This window comes from Ranitomeya variabilis, chromosome 1 (assembly GCF_051348905.1).
Source record: "Ranitomeya variabilis isolate aRanVar5 chromosome 1, aRanVar5.hap1, whole genome shotgun sequence".
NCBI lineage: Eukaryota > Metazoa > Chordata > Amphibia > Anura > Dendrobatidae > Ranitomeya > Ranitomeya variabilis.
In genome coordinates, this window is record NC_135232.1 from 268,324,839 (window position 1) to 268,347,034 (window position 22,196).

Here is a 22,196-nt window from a genome sequence, read left to right on the forward strand (position 1 = left end):
TGCGTTTGCAAAGCCCCTAATGTACCTAAACAGTAGAAACCCCCCACAATTGACCCCATATTGGAAACTAGACCCCCCAAGGAACTTATCTAGATGTGTTGTGAGAACTTTGAACCCCCAAGTGTTTCACTACAGTTTATAACGCAGAGCTGTGAAAATAAAAAATCCTTTTTTTTTCACAAAAGTTATTTTTTAGCCCCCAGTTTTGTATTTTTTCAAGGGTAACAGGAGAAATTGGACCCCAAAAGTTGTTGTCCAATGTGTCCTGAGTACGTTGATACCCCATATGTTGAGGTAAACCCCTGTTTGGGCGCACAGGAGAGCTCAGAATGGAAGGAACACTGTTTTACTTTTTCAACGCAGAATTGGCTGGAATTGAGATCGGACGCCATGTCGCGTTTGGAGAGCCCCTGATATGCCTAAACAGTGGAAACCCCCCAATTATAACTAAAACCCTAATCCAAACACATCCCTAACCCTAATCCCAACGGTAACCCTATTCACACCCCTAACCCTGACACACCCCTAACCCTAATCCCAACCCTATTCCCAACCGTAAATGTAATCCAAACTCTAACTTTAGCCCCAACCCTAACTCTAGCCCCAACTCTAGCCCCAACCCTAGCCCTAGCCCTAACCCTAATGGGAAAATAGAAATAAATACATTTTTTTAGTTTTTTAATTTTTCGCCAACTAAGGGGGTGATGAAGGGGGGTTTGATTTACTTTTATAGCGGGTTTTTTAGCGGATTTTTGTGATTGGCAGCCATCACACACTGAAAGACGCTTTTTATTGCAAATAATATTTTGGTCCACAGAGTCATGTGAGGTCTTGTTTTTTGCGGGACGAGTTGATGTTTTTATTGGTAACATTTTCGGGCACGTGACCTTTTTTGATCGCTTTTTATTCCGATTTGTGATTGGCAGCCATCACACACTGAAAGACGCTTTTTATTGCAAATAGTATTTTTTGCGTTACCACATTTTGAGAGCTAGAATTTTTTCATATTTTGGTCCAGAGTGTCATGTGAGGTCTTGTTTTTTGCAGTACAAGATATCGTTTTCAGCGGTGCCATGGTTATTTATATCCGTCTTTTTGATCGCGTGTTATTGCACTTTTTGTTTGGCGGTATGATAATAAAGTTGTTTTTTGCCTCGTTCCTTTTTTTTTTTTGCGGTGTTCACTGAAGGGGTTAACTAGTGGGGCAGTTTTATAGGTCGGGTCGTTACGGAAGCGGCGATACTAAATATGTGTACTTTTATTGGTTTTTTTAATTTAGATAAAGAAATGTACGGTATTTATAGGAACAATATATTTTTTTTTGGGGGGGGGGGGAATTTTTTTACATTTTTTTTACACATGTGAATATTTTTTTTTTTACACTATAACATTGCCCCAGGGGGGCATCATGTTATAGTGTAAGATCGCCGATCTGACAACTTTGCTGTGCACTGTGTCAGATTGGCGATCTGACGTGCACAGATCCTGGAGGCTTCCCGGCGCCTGCTCTGAGCAGGCGCAGTGAAGCCACCTCCCTGCAGGACCCGGATGCCGCGGCCATCTTGGATCCGGGCCTGCTGCAAGGAGGAGGAGGTAAGAGACCCTCGGAGCAACGTGATCACATCACGTTGCTCCGGGGGTCTCAGGGAAGCACGCAGGGAACCCCCTCCCTGCACGATGCTTCCCTATACCGCCGAAACACTGCGATCATGTTTGATCGCAGTGTGCCGGGGGTTAATGTGCCGGGGGTGGTCCATGACCGCTCCTGGCACATAGTGTCGGATGTCAGCTGCGATAGTCAGCTGACACCTGGCCGCGATCGGCTGTGCTCCCCCCGTGAGCGCGGCCGATCGCATATGACGTACTATCCCGTCGGTGGTCATACGGGCCCACCCCACCTCGACGGGATAGTACGTCAGATGTCAGAAAGGGGTTAATGAACGCCCCTCGTATGCTATCATGGGTGAAACGAAAATACCAAGGTTGCTTACCGCTAAACCCTTTTTCCAGAATCCGTATATTCCCCCCTTTTCTCACCTTAATGAGTATGCACTATAGTTTGGGTGTTTCATGATGTGGTGTTGGTAATATGTGTAAATTAACCTGGCGGTCCACTCATACTCTGTAACCCAATTGTAGCCGGGTAGAGGTACCGTCCTTTCATTTCAGTAGGTTTCCTGTCCTGGCTGGGCAGATCCCCCTCTCAGGGGTGCTGTTATGAGTTCTGGAAAAAACGGGTAGTGGTAAGTAACCTTGGTGTTTTTGTTTATTGTTAGTTGAGTATTTTCTGTCATATAGGCCCCTCAGTCACTTCAAATCTGATTGTGTTCCCTAAAGAATGGTTTTGTAAATTTTGTTGGTAAAATGAAAAATCACTGGTCAATTTTTAAACGTTATAACTTCTTAGCAAAAATAAGTTTCCAAAATTGTGCTGATGTAAAGTAGACATGTAGGAAATGTTATGCCTGAACTATTTTGTCTGACATGACTTTCTGATTTAAGGGCACAAAAATTAAACGTTTGAAAATTGCTAAATTTTGCCAAATTTCTGTTTGGTTTTTTTTCAATAAATAAATGCAAGTCATATTGAAGAAATCTACGCAAAGAACAAAGATATGCACAACAGTGGGATCAACCATCAATATTAACTTTTATTGAACATGAAATCACAAGGGACAGTAACAAGGACACATAGTATAAAAACAATTAAAAGAAAAGACCAACCCAGGTCCCCTGATGAAGACGCTCCAGTAGCGTCGATACGCGTGGGGCCTTGGTCCCCCCCTATGGACTTTTTTTGGTAATCTCTATTTGCACTTTAGCTTTGGAATTTGCACAGTTTGGATATTTTCATGGTCATGCCTATCCACACCAGGATCAGGGATAAGCCTTTATATGTATTAGGATTGGGGCAGACCTGAGATACGCCATAGGGTCTAGGACTCTTTTTTCACCCTTATATTTATTTTTTGATATAGGGTTGGTTACTGATAAGTATGTTGACTATTATCATCTATGCAAACTGGCAGTTCAAGGCTGAGGTTGGCTGGCAGTATAGGCTGTTAATAATTTTTTAATTTTTTGATATTTATGTACTATTTATATACACCTGTATTTATCTTGTATATACCTATACTGGTCCGGTGTTTTGTTATTCAAGATTATCTAGGGGGGACCTGGGTTGGTCTTTTCTTTTAATTGTTTTTATACTATGTGTCCTTGTTACTGTCCCTTGTGATTTCATGTTCAATAAAAGTTAATATTGATGGTTGATCCCACTGTTGTGCATATCTTTGTTCTTTGCGTAGTTTTCATATGTTGTTATATGCACGTGGTTGATCCCTGACTCACTATTTTTGTGCGGTGCCCGCCATTTCTCAAAAAAAAAAAAAGTCTACGGAATCGGTGGGATCCACTGAAGCGTTCCAGAGTTATTTCACATAAATTGACGCTGGTCAGAATTGTAAGATTTGACCATTAAGGTCATTGGCTCGTTCACTAAGAGGTTAAAAAAAAACAAACAAAAGAAATAAAAAAAAAAAAAAATTAACATAAGAACATAGATGTGACAGAAAATACAGCAATAAAATAATTTTCTAAGTAACATTTCTAAATACTATAGTCATAATTACCAAAAATAGAAATGATCTCCTCCATATTGTTACTGAATAAAATCCACCAGATCACAACCAATAAACCAACACATAAAAGGGCTAAATACCACCACATAATGGCTGAATTTAGCCATCTTCCTGTTAAAGGGGTGTTCTCAAGTTCGGAAACCAACGATACTGCACATAAGAGGCAAATACCGCCACACTCTGACCAGAACATTGTGTCATATCTATAAGGGTACACTCACCGGCCACTTTATTAGGTACACCATGCTAGTAACGGGTTGGACCCCCTTTTGCCTTCAGAACTGCCTCAATTCTTCGTGGCATAGATTCAACAAGGTGCTGGAAGCATTCCTCAGAGATTTTGGTCCATATTGACATGATGGCATCACACAGTTGCCGCAGATTTGTCGGCTGCACATCCCAAAGATGCTCCATACAAGGCAGGATGGATCCATGCTTTCATGTTGTTTACGCCAAATTCTGACCCTACCATCCGAATGTCGCAGCAGAAATCGAGACTCATCAGACCAAGCAACGTTTTTCCAATCTTCTACTGTCCAATTTCGATGAGCTTGTACAAATTGTAGCCTCAGTTTCCTGTTCTTAGCTGAAAGGAGTGGTACCCGGTGTGGTCTTCTGCTGCTGTAGCCCATCTGCCTCAAAGTTCGACGCACTGTGCGTTCAGAGATGCTCTTAGGCCTACCTTGGTTGTAACGGGTGGCGATTTGAGTCACTGTTGCCTTTCTATCAGCTCGAACCAGTCTGCCCATTCTCCTCTGACCTCTGGCATCAACAAGGCATTTCCGCCCACAGAACTGCCGCTCACTGGATTTTTTTTCTTTTTCGGACCATTCTCTGTAAACCCTAGAGATGGTTGTGCGTGAAAATCCCAGTAGATCAGCAGTTTCTGAAATACTCAGACCAGCCCTTCTGGCACCAACAACCATGCCACGTTCAAAGGCACTCAAATCACCTTTCTTCCCCATACTGATGCTCGGTTTGAACTGCAGGAGATTGTCTTGACCATGTCTACATGCCTAAATGCACTGAGTTGCCGCCATGTGATTGGCTGATTAGAAATTAAGTGTTAACAAGAAGTTGGACAGGTGTACCTAATAAAGTGGCCAGTGAGTGTATATGCACACGTTCAGGAATTAGCAGCGCTTTGGATGCAGCCCCATCCACTATGCTGTAACATCTGGACTCTGTGGGTTGGACATTGCGCAAGGACGTAGCGTCCAACCCGCAGCGTTTACTGATCATGTGCACCTACCCTAAGTCATCCCAAAAATAATTGTCACACAGCACCAGTCAAAACAATTGGGTGCCCTGTTGGAGATATTTCATTAGGGCTCATGATTAAGGCTATGTGCACACGTTCAGAAATGTCTGCAGAATTTTCCTGAACAAAACCGGACTTTTTCTGCAGGAAATCCGCTCACGTTTTTATCGCATTTTTTGCGTGTTTTTTTCCTGGAGCTTCCCAATGCAAAAACGCGAAAAATTTGAAAAATTAATGAACATGCTGCGTTTTTTACAGCGATGCGTTTTTATAGCGTTTTGTTTCCGCAGAAGACGGCCAAAAAACGCGAAAAATCCTGAATGTGTGCTCATAGCCTAAGGCTAGGTTCAGACGGCCATATTCCAGTCAGTGTGCTGTCCTTGTGTTCAACAGACAGCAGACTGGTCTAATAACCAATGTGTCTGTGCGCACCAGTGATTTTCACACAAGCTGATTGTTCATGTGAAAAGAATGGCAGCATGCACAAGTATGCTGCACCTGTCCACTATGCGACGGGCATGCAGAACCAGTTAATTTTCGGACATTAACTGCCCCATATTTATTTCTTTGGCCAGCCATCTTAGGCGACTTTCACACATCAGGTTTTCACCGTCAGACTGAATCCGGCTACTTTTGGAAAAAACAGATCCATTGCAAATTGTCAAAAACTGATGCAACGGATCCGGGGTTTTTTTGCCGTATCCGACTAGGTGTTATCCGGGCAATAGCTGGTCTGGAGAAGAGGAGAACGAGTTAGAGAGAGACCTGACTCTCTCTAGAATAGCAAAAATGCTGCTGCGGGGCATGCTTAGTTGAAAAAAAATGGATTCGGTTGTCCAGTTTTTCTCCGGACAGAAAAAACATTCCTAGGTACGTTTTCTCCGGCCACTGGAAAACGGATTTTGGATGGATCCGGCAAAAAGCGAATGAAACGTGAGGCCATCCGGCGCTAATACTAATAAGTCTATGAGGAAAAAAATGGATCTGGCTGCAAATTATGCTGGATCCGTTTTTCTCACAATTCGCCGGTTTGTGCCTGACGGCGACAAACTGATGTGTGAAAGTAGCCTTAACCTGGCACTGTGAGAGAGGGTGGTTGAAGATTCTCACTCCACAACTGCTTACCTGTGTAAACATAAAATATGTTATTGGTCTTTTAGCCACTAGATGGCAGCGGTTTGCAGACTCATAGGACTGTCACCTGTATGGCAGTTGGCACACAGGGAGATAACCAGTTTGAGCCGCCCCCAGCAACAGTTGGAAAACTGAAGGATGACTGAGAGTTGCAGGCAGCCATCTTGAAGTGCAGTTAGAGACAGATGTGACAGGAGCGCAGGAGAGTTAAGAAGAACGGATGTGTGCAGTGTGCTAGGAGCTGGACAGATTGCTGAGGAAAACAAGTCAAACTGTTCCACTGATTCCTGTCAGAGAAGAAGAATCACATCGGGGAGACGACTATGGTTGCATACAGAGTTGGATTCCACCAAAAGCATTGGCTGTGACGTGAATGGCCTTCTGCTAGCCTGTCAGGCACAAACTGCGCTCCAGGTGACAAGCCCAGGATCCACTCCACAGTCTCCCAGCTAAATGACCATTCGGAAGATTAGACAGCCACTTCTGTGTTCCTTTAACGGGCGGTAAGTCCTGAGCTCAGGCCCCACCACAGGGATCCCGGTGGGTGCATGCACACTTTAGAGAGAGTTTGGCTCCAAACCTAAATTCTCAGTTAGGCTAGTTTCACACATCCGTTTTTTGGTTTCAGGCTAAATCCGGGCAATTTGTAAAAAAATGGATCCGGGGCAAATTGTGAAAAACTGATGCGCCGGATCCGTTTTCAGCTGGATCTGGTCTTCTTTAATGCGCATGGATTTTTTGACTTCCTGGTTCCGGGGAAGAGGAGAGAGAGAGCGAGAGAGAACGGGAAAATCTGCATGCTTTGTATGGAAAATGCTTTGAAAACGGGATGCTGGCGCTGGATTTATTGTTTCACACCTCCGTTTCATGTGTTTTTGGCCGATTCCATCACTGTGTGTTTTTTTCGCCGGACAAAAAACGTTGCAGTGAACATATTCTCCGTCCGCCGGAAACGACTATTTGGACGGATTCGGAAAAAAATGGATGAAACGTCTGGCCATCAGGCACAATCCGTTGCTAATACAACTCTATGGGGAAAAAAAACAGATCCGGCGTAAAAAAAACGGATCCGTTTTTTTTCCAAAATTGCCGGATTGTGCCTGAAACAAAAAGCCTGATGTGTGAAAGTAGCCTTAGAGACATTGCTTGCTAAGAGGGCGGTGTGAACCTTAGCTAGATATTCCCCTCAGTGGGTGAGCTTGTGTATAGATAGCATAACAGAATTGTAATTTTAGAGAATTGTTAAGTTTGTGAATCTCTGTGCTGCACCGCTGCAGAGGCTGCCTCTTGCATTTATCTAATTACACCCTTGCTCTGGTTAAGGCCTCTTTCACACTAGCGTTGTTCGGCGGACGTCTAAAAGCGTCGTTTTGTGAAAAAAAACGTATCCAGCAAATTCTCCCGCAGGAGACTTGTATTGGCGACGCATCGCAACGGATTGACACGCGTTGTGTGTGACGGATGCGTCGGAATTTGGCGACACGTCATCTGGAAAAAACATTGATTGTAACGTTTTTTGTCTCCGCCTAAAAAACGTGTCGCAACGCATCCTGCGGCATGTGTCGTTTGCTACAATGGAAGCCTATGGACGCAGGATCCGTCGAGACACGTCGTACGACGCAATGCAGCGCTGCAATACGTTTTTTTACACTGAGCATGCTCAGAAGCAGGATTTTGTTGCCAATTGGCCAGACACCCCCAAATCTATATAAACCTGACTTGGGCCTTCAACCCCACATATGCAAGCAAGAAGCCTACATGAAAGAAGCCTTCCAGCAAGACCCCAGCCTGCCAGCAAGACCCCAGCCTGCCAGCAAGACCCCAGAGTGCCAGCAAGACCCCAGAGTGCCAGCAAGACCCCGGCCTGCCAGCTACACTCCAACCTGCAAGCTACACTACAACCTAAACTCCTGCCACACCAGACTCCAGCCACTATAGAGACAGTGTGAGTATTGCCATTTTATGTGTGCATCTGTGTGCATGTGTCTGTGTTGAGGAGAGCCATAAGATCAAATACTTAATTAACCTCAAGACATAAGGTAATTGAGAGAAGCAACCCATAACATGTTTTGTTTAACCTTACATAAGTTTTCCTCAGATCAAAGTGAGACACTAAAGATGGCCGCCGTCTCCTGTACCAGAGCCATGTGCTCTGGTATCCAAGATGAACAATGAAGACACTAAAGATGGCCGCCATTTCCTGTATCAGCATGCCGTGTGCTCTGGTATCCAAGATGACGCCCACCTTGATGACCTCATAGATCCACCCACAGCGACGCCCACCCTGATGACCTCATGGACCAACCCACCCTGATGACCTCATGGATCCGCCCATGGACTTGCTCATTGCCCAACCCACTAACCAATGGAATACATCCGATCACTCCCATTTTAGAGCTAACCGAGCCCCCTTACAGGAGATATATAACATTGTGTTTGACTAATAAACTCCCCTTCTTGGAGCTGAGCCACACATTGATCAAGGAGAGTTACAGCTGACTGTGTCTGGTGTATTTCTTTAGTGCACATGATCAATATCCATTAGGCCAGGAGTAGGCAACTAGTAGGCAACTAGAGAATTGAACATTTTATTAATTGTTCAACCCTAATATTTGCATGTCTGTGCGTGCATTTGTGTCTGTATGACGTACCAGCCAGCAGAGGAGAACCCTGAGGACTGGCGAGTGGAACGGCTGGAAGCACTGAATACCCCGAACCTGGAGACTGATCACTTCCTTAACAGAACACGGTAAGTCTGCTGATTTTTATAATCTGTAGTCTTTACCTGTGTCCTTCGGGGTATCCTGCGCAGATTGCCTGACCATGTCCGGTTTTCTTGGTATCTGTAAGACGGCAGAAAGGTCTCTCCGCTGCTGGTCATTTAATTGCAAGAACCGTCACATATTTTAGTTGCCTGCTGCCTGTTACATGTTGTGAAGAGGGGAGATGACTAGTAGTTAAGAGAAGCAAGTTTTTTTTTCTACAGAGGGAGAGGCAAGTGATAAAACAGGAAGAGCAAGTTTGTGTTTTGTTTTTTTACAGAAGGAGATGACTGGTAGTTAAGAGAAGCATTGTGTTTGGAACAGGAAGAGCAGGTTTTTAGGAAAGAAAAGAAGCAAGTGTTTACAGAAGGAAAAGCATGTGGTAGAACAGGATAAACAGGTTTTTAGAGAAGCAAGCAAGTGTAGAAAAAAATAAAAATAAATAAATAATAATTTTTGTCTGTGGTATACGGTTGTCGCCTGTGATAAGATTTTCAGTTCTGTATAAGAGAGACTAGGACCTGGAGTGATTGACTCGGCCTAGGGGTGCCCGGTAAAGCTTGGAGTGATTGACTCAGTTTGGGCATAATAAATTGTGTAGCGGCTCATTAAAACTTGGAGTGAATGACTCAGTTCGAGCCAATTAAATTTATAGTTTTTCTTTTTTTTTGCCCCGTGACATCGAGTGAGTGACTCTGCACGGGGACTGGTAAGTTAGGGAGCAATTTGACAAAGTAGGGAATAATTGGTTTGTAAAGTACGGAGCACGGAAGTCAGACAGGGACCACGTGACAAGAAGCAATAGGAACTGAGTACTGCAGACTCAGTTCCCTTTAGAATCTCAGGTTTGAGTTATCTCCCCCGTCTTATTGTTTGTTTGGTGTTTGTTATCTTGATAGATAGATATATATACTGTATATCTATAGAAAGATGGAGAAATTAATGCAGTTCTGCCGTATGGGCACTAAGTCAAATTCAGATGGCAAGTTAGACTCATGCACATTAGTGGAAATTGTGTGGAATGCCAGAAGGAGGGATGGTTACAGCCCCTGGAGTGGAAGATTGTCTTAAAAAAAAAAAAAAAAAAAAGAAAAGGTATCCTAGAAGATAATGGATTGTTGTCTATTGCTAGGGCAGGAGAAAGAGTCTCTGGAAGTCTGTAGAAAAAAAACAAATAAAAAATTGGAATTTGGGTAGAAGAGAAAAGGAATAGAAAGAGTAGAGTTTTGAGTTGTGTATTACAAAAATATATCCTGTGAGCGGCCACCACCGAATAATGGTGGCCCAGAGCCATGTGCTAAATGTAATAGCGGCCATTTTGTGGATGGCAAATGTAATTCTGACGGCGGCCATTTTTGGAAGGCAAATGTAATTCTGATAGCGGCCATTTTGTGGATGGCAAATGTAATTCTAACGGCAGCCATTTTGGTGATGGCAAAAGGTGTTAATTCTAACGGCAGCCATTTTGTGGATGGCAAATGTTTTAATTCTAATAGCGGCCATTTTGTAGATGGCAAATATGCTAATTCTAATAGCGGCCATTTTGTGGATGGCAAATGTGCTTATTCTGATGGTAGCAGCCATTTTGTGGATGGCAAATGTTTTAATTCTAATAGCGGCCATTTTGTGGATGGCGAATATGCTAATTCTAATAGCAGCCATTTTGTGGATGGCAAATGTTTTAATTCTAATAGCGGCCATTTTGTGGATGGCGAATATGCTAATTCTAATAGCGGCCATTTTGTGGATGGCATATGTTTTAATTCTAATATCGGCCATTTTGTGGATGGCAAATGTAATTCTGGCGGCAGCCATTTTGTGGATGGCAAATGTGCTGCTCCTGGTGGTGAACATCTCAGATTAAGGCTATACACCACATCACTAAATCCTTGTTACCCAGTAATGACCACTGATGGCCAATACTATATTCCTTCGGGAAGTGAACAGACTTTACCCATGTTTCCTATCTCAGTGGTTTCCAATGAGGCACCAACCCTTTCTACTGTCACTTCCACTGCCAATTTAGCTGCACACCCACATGAGATGCTCCAAGCAGCAGCCTCTCCTCCCAATGCTTCCAACTACAACAACACTCTCACGCAGTCTACCTAACCCTATACCTGGTACCTCACAGGCAGTCTCGCAGCCAAGCGCACACCTGTATGGGACGGTGGCAACTGTAACAAGGGGGGTTCAATCTGAGAGGGGGATACCAATAGCAGAGGAAGCACAAAGGGGAGGGAATGGTGGCAACCTATTTTTGAAAAAGAACTTCCTGAGGGACCCTTGTTAGTGGTGGGAAAGGGTGACATGACAATGGAGACAGACGCTATTGTTAATGCTGCCAATTCTCGGTTAGAGCACAATGGAGGTGTAGCTAGAGCTTTAGTGGAAGCAGGAGGGGCGACTATTCAAGCTGACAGTCAAATCATTGTTGAGTCACATGGTCAGATAGCTGTTGGGGACATAGCGGTGACTAAAGCTGGCAATCTTCCATGTAGAATGATCATACACGCTGTGACCCCTACTTATGACCCTATTCATCCAGACGTTAGTGCTCAACAACTTCATGCAGCAATAACTCGCATTAATGAGGACAGGACTGTTAAAGCTTTTAAGACTGCCTGCGTCACCTGGAGCCCACACCATGATACTGGAGCTGCCCAAATAGAGCCCCTCATTCCAGGACTGTTACCTCCTCCTGCTCCTCATACAAAAGTGATTACATCTGCACTCCCGGTGCCATCTCTACTCCCGCCTCAGGTGCCACCGCCAACAGTGCCAATGCTCATGTCTGAGGAGCCCACCATCTGTGTCAAGTTTACACCCCAGCAAGCTGCTACTCTGTTGAACCAACTTCCAGATCCAGAAAAACAGCTGATGCCTTACTACAGAAGCATGCTTCAAATCCAAAGGACTTACTCAGCCACGTGGCAAGATCTCATTTCCTTGCCAAATCTTAAAGCAGGCGATGCATATTGGCCTGTTATGGATATCGTGTTCAATTATGCCTCACTTGCCAGTGACGAGACATGGGCCTCGGATGAGTTGGCTGACCTATCACTTATTGTCGCCAAAGGATTCCAGATGCCTCCAAGCTGATGCAGCCATTGTACGATAACCTCAAGACGTCAGCGTTTCCACTATGTACCAAATCCGTGGAAGCTTTCTACGTTGTTAAACAGGCCGTACAGTCTGCACCAGCTCTTGGAATCCCAAATTCTGATATCATCTGAGGACATCCAGTTTTCTTAATGGCTCCACACGACATAATTGCTATTCTGGGAACCTAAACATCTGTTGGTGCAGCATCATATGAGACTCCAATGTTCGCTCTTGGTTCCGGATAATGTCACTCTTGTCCGCTGCAGCATCTTCAAACTGTCCACGCTGCTTCCTCTTTCCAGGGGGGATGTGGATGATGATACTGATGCTCTCGGAGAAGATGCCTCTACACACTCAGAGGATCATGACTGTCTCGAACAAATGCAGGAAGAAGTAGCCTCCCAGAAAAACGTGTCTGAAGACCCATTCCCACATGCTGACCTGACGTTCTTCACTGATGGTTCCAGATTTGTAGTTAAAACAAGAAGGTTCCATATGGGATATGCCATGGTTACACATGACCAGGTCATCTCAGCCGGATCCCTACCACCGCACGTCTGTACAAGAAGCGGAACTTAAAGCTTTGACGTTGGCTTGTCAGGAAGCGACGGAGAAGGTGGTCAACATCTACACGGATTCAAGATACGCTTTTGGAGTGGCTCATGACTTCGGCAGTATCTGGGCAGCCAGAGGATACCTAATGTCCAGTGGAACTCCTGTAAAACATGCTGCTACCATGCAAGAACTTGTGGTCACTCTGGATCTACCTTCAGAGGTTGCAGTGATTAAGATCGAAGCTCACGGGAGACTGGATTCTCCAGAAGCAAGGGGGAACTTCTTTGCTGACAAAACAGCAAAAACCTATGCTGCAGATCCCTTTGAGAAAGAGAAAGCAGCGGTGTACATGTCACAAGACACTGAAGAAGGGCCTAAATGCTCTCTCTTGAGGATTATCCATCTACATCAAGACATCAGATGATGAAAAGAAGTCATGTCAAGAAGGAGGAGCTAAAAAAAAAGGATAAGATGGAGTCTGGAGGGTGAACACAAAGGTCTACCCCATAATCTGTACCCCTCGGTGACAGAATGGGCACATGGTATCACCCACAGAGGCAAGAATCAGATGAATGACCTAATTTGGAAGACTTATATGGCACCTGGAATTTCTACTGTCACCCAAAATTATTTCAAGTCCTGCCTTGTTGTGTGCAGCATGCAATCCAGCACCACCTCAGAAAGTTACTCAGAAACATTTGGCTAAACCACTTTATCCCTTTCAGGGAATTCAGATTGACCACATTCGAATGCCAAAAGTAGGGAAGTACGAGTATGTACTGGTAGTGACTGACATGTTCTCAGGATGGCCCGAAGCCTATCCAGTAACAAACATGACTGCCAGAGTGACTGTTAAGAGACTGATGACTGAAGTAGTCTGCAGATATGAGGTCCCAGAGGTAATTGAGAGTGACCAAGGACCTGCGTTCACTGCAGCACTGACTAAGGAACTATGGACACTGGTGGGATCGGATTTGGGTTTACATACTCCATATCACCCTCAGAGCCGTGGGAAAGTAGAAAGATTGAATGGCACCTTGAAAAATAAAATACTGAAAGCCAGTCAGGAGGTCAGACTTCCTTGGACAGACATTTTGCCCATTGCCTTATACTCAGTCAGAAACACTCCAAGGGGTCCCACTAAACTCACACCATACGAGATTCTTTTTGGGGGGCCTCCAAGGTTGGGTCAATATTTTCCACAACAGCTAGCCTTAGGAAGTGATACTCTTGTAAATTATGTAATTGTTGTTACTAAAGAACTGTCAGTAACACATGTACGAGTTTTATCATCCATTCCAGGTCCAGATTCCAGTGAAGGTACCCATGCTTTCCAACCTGGTGACTACATGCTTGTAAAGAAGGGTATACATAATTAGTCCATAAATATAGCATAACACATTCAAAATTACTAAATAACACAAGACCTCTCTAAGAAACTCATATAGATAGGCCACAAGAATGTATAGTTAAAAAAATACAAACTTTATTTCAAACAAAAGAGAAAAAGTATCTCAATCATAATTATAAACACATGAATGTAATGTTAATGATGCCTCCAATCTAACATAGGTCCTGGTGAAAAAAAAAATACTGTATGGATTTTTTTCACCAGGACCTATGTTAGATTGGAGGCATCATTAACATTACATTCATGTGTTTATAATTATGATTGAGATACTTTTTCTCTTTTGTTTGAAATAAAGTTTGTATTTTTTTAACTATACATTCTTGTGGCCTATCTATACGAGTTTCTTAGAGAGGTCTTGTGTTATTTATGCTTGTAAAGAAGTTCATCAGAAAGACATCCCTGGAGTCGATATTTAAGGGTCCCTACCAAGTGCTCCTGACTACTCCTACTTCGGTCAGGGTTGCTGAGCGCCTCCTGGATCCATCTCTCACATTATAAACTTGTTAGATAGTTAGGGACAGAGTAGGATCTGACCTGCTTGTCAAAGTCCAGCTACAAAGGGAGGTTTTCCACAAGGGAAAACTTGTCTCAAACTGGTGAAAACTCCAATTCCCCCCTCCCGGGCAAGACAATCAGATCTAAGATGTGTATTTCAGGGTGAGTCACATGTGTATTTTATGTAACCATGGAGATGGGAGATTGGAGAGTAATAGATCCAGCAGGTTGGAAAGTCCCGAGGACATGGGTAATGCGCACCGATATACCTCCTCGGTATACCCATAATTAGTCACACATTCTCTGGTGTCTATAGCATCCATATTGTCATGAAGCTTCTGATGTCATAATAACACTTAACATCGGTGGGTTAGGGAACCACGGTGGGATCAAGATAAAAAAAAAAAGGTGGTTAATAAAGTATTTAGGGGGGACTGTTGAGGAGAGCCATAAGATCAAATACTTAATTAACCTCAAGACATAAGGTAATTGAGAGAAGCAACCCATAACATGTTTTGTTTAACCTTACATAAGTTTTCCTCAGATCAAAGTGAGACACTAAAGATGGCCGCCATCTCCTGTACCAGAGCCATGTGCTCTGGTATCCAAGATGAACAATGAAGACACTAAAGATGTCCGCCATTTCCTGTATCAGCATGCCATGTGCTCTGGTATCCAAGATGACGCCCACCCTAATGACCTCATAGATCCACCCACAGCGACGCCCACCCTGATGACCTCATGGACCAACCCACCCTGATAACCTCATGGATCCGCCCATGGACTTGCTCATTGCCCAACCCACTAACCAATGGAATACATCCGATCACTCCCATTTTAGAGCTAACCGAGCCCCCTTACAGGAGATATATAACATTGTGTTTGACTAATAAACTCCCCTTCTTGGAGCTGAGCCACACATTGATCAAGGAGAGTTACAGCTGACTGTGTCTGGTGTATTTCTTTAGTGCACATGATCAATATCCATTAGGCCAGGAGTAGGCAACTAGAGAATTGAACATTTTATTAATTGTTCAACCCTAATATTTGCATGTCTGTGCGTGCGTGCGTGCGTGCATTTGTGTCTGTATGACGTACTGACTACAGCAAGAGCTTAAAACCTGAATATAACCAGAGGCCTGCCATCGTCCTGCAACAGCTAGTGTCCTGCTAGAGTCCAGATCCACCCTGAGGCCTGCCACTATGAAGACATCCAGCTACAGCCGGAGGACTGCCAACCTTTTTTATGTGTGTGTGTATGCGTCTTGTGTTTGGGTTCGCCTGTGTGCTTTTGTGCATCTGTGTGTGTTTGCATAAAGCTTGTGTCCTTTTGTGTGTATTTGCGTACGGCTGTGTGCTTATGTATGCCTGCACCTGCCTGCACCTTATGCCTGCGCCAATGTTATGCCTCTGCCTGTGTTATGCTTGTGTTATGCCTGTGTGCTTTTGTGCGTGTGCATGCATCTGTGTGCTTTCAGGCATGCTTGTGTGCGTCTTGGTGATTGCATGTGCATGCGTCCATGCCTTTTCCTTTTTTCTGATGTATTTGCCAAGTATAGTGGTCTGTGCAGCATGTGGTTTCAATGTGTGAGCGTGTGTTGCGTGCTTTTTTTTTTTCTTTTTAAAATTGTTGCTTTTTTTATTACTGTTGAAACCATTCCCAGTTGATGTACTTGTATTTAAAATAAAGAGCATTTTAGCTCCTAATTGTGATAAAAAAAAAATAGAAATTAATAAAATGTTTAAAAAAAAATGTCCGTAGTATCATTTCAGAAAGGTAAATTTAAAACTGATGTATGTACAAATGGTTACACATGCAATACAGAGTTGGTTGAGGGTTTATTTTTAATCTCGGTAATTTTTTAAAGGTTTTTTTTGGGGGGAGGGGGAATTTTTCAAGGGATGTTTGAAAATCAAATATGTGGTAAATATCTTTTAACATGGTGGGTTTACATTTAAATTAATTTTTTTTTGTATTGGGTGGGTGGAAATGGTTAGGTGCATCGTGTGTATTTTTTGGGGGGTTTGGTTTTTTTCTCTGCATTAACATTGCTCACATCATTAGCAGGGTGGTTATCGTTCAATATTACCTAGTTCGGGGGTTTCGTCTAACTATAAATTCTTTATACCTACACATCCACCAGGAACCAAAGACCACCCAGGCACCACAGCCACCTCTGGCTACCAGGAACCACAGGCCACCTACCAGGGACCACAGACGTGCACACAGCAAGGCAGTTTCCAGATGTAAGGTTTGAAGACCCAAAATCTGCCAATTCAATGTGAATAGCAGATTGCAAGTGTCTTTTAACTTACAGAGCCACCAGGGACCACAGCCACCTCTGCCACCCTCAAGGGACCACAGCCACCTCTGCCAGCCACAAGGGACCACCACATTGTGCATACACAGCAAGGCAATTTCCAGATGTAAGTTTTGAAAACCATAAATCTGCCAATTCAATGTGTATAGCAGATTACAAGTGTCTTTTTACTTACAGAGCCAACAGGGACCACAGCCACCTCTGCCACCCTCAAGGGACCACAGCCACCTCTGCCAGCCACAAGGGACCACAACATCGTGCATACACAGCAAGGCAATTTCCAGATGTAAGTTTTGAAGACCCTAAATCTGCCAATTCAATGTGTATAGCAGATTACAAGTGTCTTTTTACTTACAGAGCCAACAGGGACCACAGCCACCTCTGCCACCCTCAAGGGACCACAGCCACCTCTGCCAGCCACAAGGGACCACCACATCGTGCATACACAGCAAGGCAATTTCCAGATGTAAGTTTTGAAGACCCAAAATCTGCCAATTCAATTCGAATAGCAGATTGCAAGTGTCTTTTAACTTACAGAGCCACCAGGGACCACAGCCACCTCTGGCCACCAGGAACCACAGGCCACCTACCAGGGACCACAGCAAGAATGTCCGATTCTGATAGCCCTCCTCCAACGAGACAGCGTGTAGCGTAAAGTTAAAAAAGTTTTTAAATTTGTGTGTTATGTAGTTTAAATTTCTGTTAATCACTACATGCATTAATTATGTTTTCCCAGGAAGCTGAAGCAGACGAGTGGCTCTCAGAAGGGGACGAGATGGGTGGAGAAATACAAGGAGCGGGCGCACAGAGTGTAAGTTGACTCGAAACAGTTGCTTCACACATCACAGTGCACCCAACACAAAACAGATCATCATACATAACTACACATACAACATATACCTATATAAAAGATAACTATTTCTTTTATTTAGTCTGCTGCACATTCACGCCTGGAGGATCCTCCCATCCACTCCCGGAGTCGACGTGGTCGCCGCCGCGGTCACCCAGCAGTGAGTATTTTTTTTTTTTTAATTTTGCTGTAGTTTTTTGTTTCAGTGTATTAATTATTTTTTTTGTTTGTTCTATTTTCAGTCTTCACAGAGTGCTCACGACTCGGATGTTGATGAAGTCACCGGAATAGATGTCGAGCAAACTCATTGAGGAGGTGCGCGAGCGGGAGCCTCTGTGGGATATGGGTCACCGCTGGCATTCTGACAAACATGTCACCCGTCGGCTCTGGGAGGAAGTAAGCCGGAACGTTTTGCCGAGGTGGGAGGACCTTGTTCCAAGGCAGCAGAGTCAAGAATGTAAGTATTCACTTATCAGTTATGTTTTGAACTGAATGGAATGTGTTATAATAACACTTGCTTTTATTCTTGTCTTTACAGGTGAAAAGGTTAGGAAGCGGTGGCGGTCACTCAGGGATTGCTTCAAGAGGGAGTTTAACCAGGAGATGCAGGCCCTGAGTGGTTCATCAGGACGGTGAAGGCACCGATACAAATACAGCCGTGCCCTGTCGTTCCTGAGACAAAGTATGCTGAATAGAATGTAAGTATTCAACAGCCCATTCAATTAGCAATTTTACCTGTATAACTTGTTTTGGTTTCAGTCAGGTACTTTTCCCCTATCAATATATTGTTTTTCTTTCTTTATTTCACAGCACCTTCTCTAGTCATCGGGCGCCTGCACCTACCTTGGACCCCTCTGGAGCGATCTCTCAGGAGTCCGTCACCGAGGGCCACGTCGGTAGACCCCACCCCTCTGACTCCTCGTCTGGCCCTTCCAGTACCTCTGCCCCATCCACCTCCACAAGCACTGGAGCAGCATTGCAGCCCTCATTACTTGAATCTGCTGGTCAAGACGTAGCGTTCCCTTTACCACACCCCTCTGATCCTGCCACCTCTAGACCACCATTAGGTTCGTGGCGGCAGCGACAGAGGGGTCCGGAAATGAGCTATGCTCCTGAGTTCTTGCATCTGAATGCATCCTTCCAAAGCTCTTTCAAAATTTTGGGAGAGCAAGTGACTGCTGGTTTCAACATGGTGCAAGCACGCATCAGTGAAACCAGCCGTGAAACCAGCAGTCACTTGGATAGGCTGCATTCAGATGCAAGTCAAGCTCCAAGCAACCTTTTCTTTCAATCTATGCTCAGGAGCATGGAAAAGCTAAGTGTTGACGAGCAGATGCAGGTAATGAACGACTGGCATGCTGCTCTACTGTGGGCCTTATCAAAATCAAAAACTCCCACACCTCCCCACACAGCCACTACTACTTTCCCACCCCAGTCCCAATTCCCACCCCAGGCCCAATTTCCACCCCAGGCCCAATTTCCACCCCAGTCGCAATACCCAACCCAGTCGCAATACCCAACCCTGTCGCAATACCCAACCCTGTCGCAATACCCAACCCTGTCGCAATACCCAACCCAGTCGCAATACCCAACCCAGTGCCAATACCCAACCCAGTCCCAATACCCAACCCAGTCCCAATACCCAACCCAGTCCCAATTCCCATCCCAGCCCCAAATCCAAGTGTCTTCCCCAATGTTTGTCTTCCCCAATGCGTTGAAAAACTGCATCCGCTGCCCACGTTGTGCCGAAATTTCACAACGTGCGTCGGTACGGCGCGCCAACGCTTAGCGATAGACCCGTACCGACGCAAGTTTGAAAGAGGCCTAACTCCCAGTTACCGCATTAGGCAGAATTACAGGTCAGGCAAATTATAGCATACCCGATAGAACAGAACATACTGGGCCTATCGGTTGTGCAGCGCAGGAGTCCTAGCTGATCTGGGCTAGGTGTGTGTGATAAGGCTATGTGCACACGTTGTGGATTTCCTGCGGATCCGCAGCATTTTTTTCTGCACAGAAACGCTGCAGATCCGCAAGTGATTTACAGTACAATGTAAATCAATGGGGGGAAAAAAAACGCTGTGCTAATGGTGCGGAAAATTCCGCACTGAAAGTGCAGCAGATTCAAAAAAGGACCATGTCAATTCTTTTTGTGGATCTGCAGCGTTTCTGCACCATTGAATTGCATTGATTCTGTCAAATCTGCAGCAAAATCGCAGGATCTGCGGATCGGGAAGGGGAAGTGTGTGTGGGCGGAGACTGTGTGCAGGGAAGATGTGCGTGTCTGTGCGGGGGTATTTGTGTGTGTCTGCGGGGCTGTATGTGTGTGTCTTTGGAGGTCTGCGGGGCTGTGTGTGTCTGTGTGCGGCGATCGCGGGGCTGTGCATGGATCGTGGGGCTGTGTGTGTGTGTGGGGCTGTGTGTGCGGGTCTGTATGAAACAGGCATTGTCCGATAGGACTACTAGTCCCATATGGCTATGTTTCCTACAGTGACAGGTAGCCAGATGATGGGACAGTATAGTCTTATCATCCGGCTACTGTGTTAACCACTTAGTGACAGAGCCAAATTTTTGAAATCTGACCAGTGTCACTTTATGTGGTAATAACTCTGCAACACTTCAACAAATCCCAGTGATTTTGAGATTTTTTTTTTCATGACACATTATACTTTATGATAATGGTAAATTTAGGTCAATATGTTTTGTATTTATTTATAAAATATATCAAAAATTTGAGAAAAATGTTAAAAAATGAGCAATTTTCGAAATTTGAAAGTTTATCCCTTTAATCCAGGTGGTCATACCACAGCAAACCATTAATAAATAACATTTCCCACATGTCAGCTTTACATCAGGACCATTTGTAAAATGTTATTTTATTTTCTTAGCATTTTAGGAGGTTTAAAAATGTAGCAGCAATTTTTCATTTTTTTCAAGGAAATTTACTAAATGTATTTTTTTAGGGACCTATCCATGTTTGAAGTGACTTTAGGGGTCTCATATATTGGGAAACCCCCCAAAGTTATATCATTTTAAAAACAGTATCCCCTGACATATTGAAAATTGCAGTCAGGTAGTTTATTAACCCTTCAGGTGCTTTACAGGAATTCGTGCAAAGTGGTATGACAGAAATGAAAATGTGTATTTTTACCACCTAAATGCCGCTAACTTCTGAACAGATTACTATAGCAGTCAGACTCTAAAGGTACCTTCACACTAAACGATATCGCTAGCGATCCGTGACGTTGCAGCGTCCTGGCTAGCGATAAGTTTGACAGGCAGCAGCGATCAGGATCCTGCTGTGATATTGCTGGTCGTTGCTTTAAGTTCAGAACTTTATTTGGTCATCAGATCGCCGTGTATCGTTGTGTTTGACAGCAAAAGCAACGATGCCAGCGATGTTTTACAATGGTAACCAGGGTAAATATCGGGTTACTAAGCACAGGGCCGCGCTTAGTAACCCGATGTTTACCCAGGTTACCATCGTAAATGTAAAAAAACAAACAGTACATACTCACCTTCTGCTGTCTGTCACACGTCCCCCGCCGTCCGCTTCCTGCACTGACTGTGAGTGCCGGCCGTAAAGTACAGCACAGCGGTGACGTCACCGCTCTGCTGTTAGGGCCGGCGCTCACACAGTGCAGAGAAGCGGACGGCGGGGGACGTGTGACAGACAGCAGAAGGTGAGTATGTACTGTTTGTTGTTTTACATTTACGATGGTAACCTGGGTAAACATCGGGTTACTAAGCGCGGCCCTGCGCTTAGCAACCCGATGTTTACCCTGGTTACCCGGGGACTTCGGCATCGTTGGTCGCTGGAGAGCTGTCTGTGTGACAGCTCTCCAGCGACCACACAATGACGCTGCAGCGATCGGCATCGTTGTCGATATCGCTGCAGCGTCGTTTAGTGTGAAGGTACCTTAAGGCCGCTATTTGGTCATGAATTGCCATGGCAAACATCAGGACCACAAAATCATGATCTGAGGGCACCAATAGGGATAAAGAGGAAGCCCCTACAATCTGTTAACCATTTATAATGATGTAGTCACTATTAACAGCAGCATCTAAGGGGTTAAACAGATTTGGATGGTGCAAACAGTGATCGTGGCTGATACAGCAAGTTGTCAGCTATAGTGTACAGCCGACAGCTGCTCGATTGTCACCTGTATGGGGAGGCTATTCTCTTATATCTCAGGTCAGTTAAAATACGTATTGGCTGTCATTAAGGTGTTAAAGTGTAAAAAAACAAAACACATACACACATATAGACATACAGTACATACAACATAGAGTACATACTAATCACCTTGATCCCGAAGCCCTCGATTCTCCTGTAAAAAATATTAAAATAATAAACCAACAATATACTCCCTGATCTTCAAAAATCCAATTAATATGAGTGTCCCATGATGATCTCCCGTAGAGGCCTGCCAAATCAGCTGATGTGACCTCTCTCCAGGGGCTCCAGGATACAATGACGGAAGGTATCCTTCCGCACTGTATCCCTCCACTGCTGTAAGTACACTATAGTTCATACTGTCACTTGCGGCACTGCTTTGTGGGAAAATTCCCACGCAGCATTGCCATAAAGTGAGCTACAACCTCTTCAGTGATGCATGGCAGGAGCCATTGTCTCCTGTCAGTGTGTCACTGGAGGCCTA

The 22,196-nt window shown here is 44.4% G+C and overlaps 2 long non-coding RNA genes across 2 annotated transcripts; both read left to right on the forward strand.

The window, feature by feature from the left end:
* The first annotated feature begins 4,756 nt into the window (after positions 1–4,756).
* On the forward strand, positions 4,757–16,971 carry LOC143793919 (uncharacterized). Its single transcript, XR_013220334.1, has 4 exons — positions 4,757–6,539; positions 16,509–16,611; positions 16,683–16,791; positions 16,863–16,971. It is a non-coding gene; the product is annotated as an uncharacterized LOC143793919 (long non-coding RNA).
* A 77-nt stretch (positions 16,972–17,048) lies between these two features.
* On the forward strand, positions 17,049–19,388 carry LOC143793921 (uncharacterized). The gene is made up of 7 exons (XR_013220335.1): positions 17,049–17,151; positions 17,223–17,336; positions 17,422–17,496; positions 17,618–17,695; positions 17,778–17,992; positions 18,074–18,233; positions 18,346–19,388. It is a non-coding gene; the product is annotated as an uncharacterized LOC143793921 (long non-coding RNA).
* The last annotated feature ends 2,808 nt before the right edge of the window (positions 19,389–22,196 follow it).